Source organism: Diceros bicornis, chromosome 23, assembly GCF_020826845.1.
Source record: "Diceros bicornis minor isolate mBicDic1 chromosome 23, mDicBic1.mat.cur, whole genome shotgun sequence".
NCBI lineage: Eukaryota > Metazoa > Chordata > Mammalia > Perissodactyla > Rhinocerotidae > Diceros > Diceros bicornis.
Window position 1 is genome coordinate 19295073 of NC_080762.1, and position 1483 is coordinate 19296555.

The 1483-nt window shown below is 41.8% G+C and overlaps 1 pseudogene; it reads right to left on the reverse strand.

The window, feature by feature from the left end:
* Window positions 1–611: 611 nt before the first annotated feature.
* Window positions 612–1167, reverse strand: LOC131420325 (transmembrane protein 230-like; annotated as a pseudogene).
* Between the last annotated feature and the right edge of the window lie 316 nt (window positions 1168–1483).

Below are 1483 nucleotides of genomic sequence, written 5' to 3' on the forward strand. Positions count from 1 at the left end.
GTTGATACAAAATACTTTATTTGACCCTTACTGAAACCCAAAACAGTAGGAGTTATGTTCCTAAACTCTGTCTCAGAGTACTAAGGCAATTTGTCCAAGCTCATACAGCTAGACAGTCTGCATCTTGGGTTAACAACCACTTGTGTCTGACTCTAAAACTCATGGTGCCTCCACACAACACAATTTAGTAGTCTTTTTATTTTTCTTAAATTGATATTTGATTTTACCAAGATCATCCGTAGAATACAAAATTAGAGATAAGTGTTGGAGATAAGATACTCAAATTGTCAAAATAAATTATTTAGTAATATGAAATTAGACATACATTTTTCCATTTGCCACAAGATAAAATTATCAATGAAGACTATTTTTTTTAAAAGAAATTTTCAGCTCTAAATAGGGTGGTGGCAGCAATTGCTCTACAAAGTAACTTTTTGCTTCCTCTTAAATTAACATTGCTATTCTTCCACTATACATATCCACGTGGAATAATTTGTCAGAGATTTTTTTTCCAAGACTGGGAAAATAAAAATAGAGCACGTCCTGGCTTCCTATTTGACTAATTGTAAACTCATTTGGAGATAGATTTACAAAAGCTGACCATCGTTTTGCTAAGCATTTGCAAAGCTGCAGAAGTCCTTAATCCTTAGGCATAGATTTCCACAGCTTCTTCCAAATGCCTTAAAGCTCTGCTCAGCCCCCTCTGTGACTCTTCTCCTGGCTGCAGAGGAGTAGTCATCACAGTCCGGAAGGTCATGGTAGGAGTAGCCCTGGCAGCCTGGGTATGCTCTGTGAGTGATGAGCAGGTGCTAAAACCCAGGCAGGAACCCCAGGATGCCTGCAATCAGAAAGGGAATAGCCCCGTTAACACCCACTTTGCTGAGGGAGCCCGCCAGCAGGAGGATGCCCGCGAAAACGAGACAGGCACCAATCAAAAACTGCACAATGGCGTCAGCAATGGCCTTATAAGGAATCGCAGTAGTTTTTCTTAAACTTTAACAAGGGAACTCTCATGACACCTGGACATATTTAGATTTAAAGCTAGCTTCAGCCTAGTCAAGTTCCATTCTGAAGGTTAATGTTTCTGCCAACAGCGCTGGGGAGCTTTGAGTATTTCACTTTGCTACTGGGGATCCCAGCAGCCACGGTGGTGCGAGTGAGCACCATAACCCGCAAAGTGGGTGGGGGGCCCACCCAACACCGCATGGTAGGTGGGGTTAGCAAGGTCCGTGCACCCACTCAAAGGCTGCCCTGATCTGCGCAGAGGGTTGCCTCAGCATCTCTCATTCTTTTTAGATTCCCCCTAATTAACTGTTTCCGGGAGACTGCCACGTTTTTTGGTGGAATCCTTCTTTTATCACTTAAAGTTGCAATTACTTAGCCTGATGGTATATTGGTCTGTTTGTTATTTTCCTAGGCCAATTCTAGTAAACTCCCAGATTCTTTTATCTCTGAAACTATCTTGATTGAGTAGATTAGATTA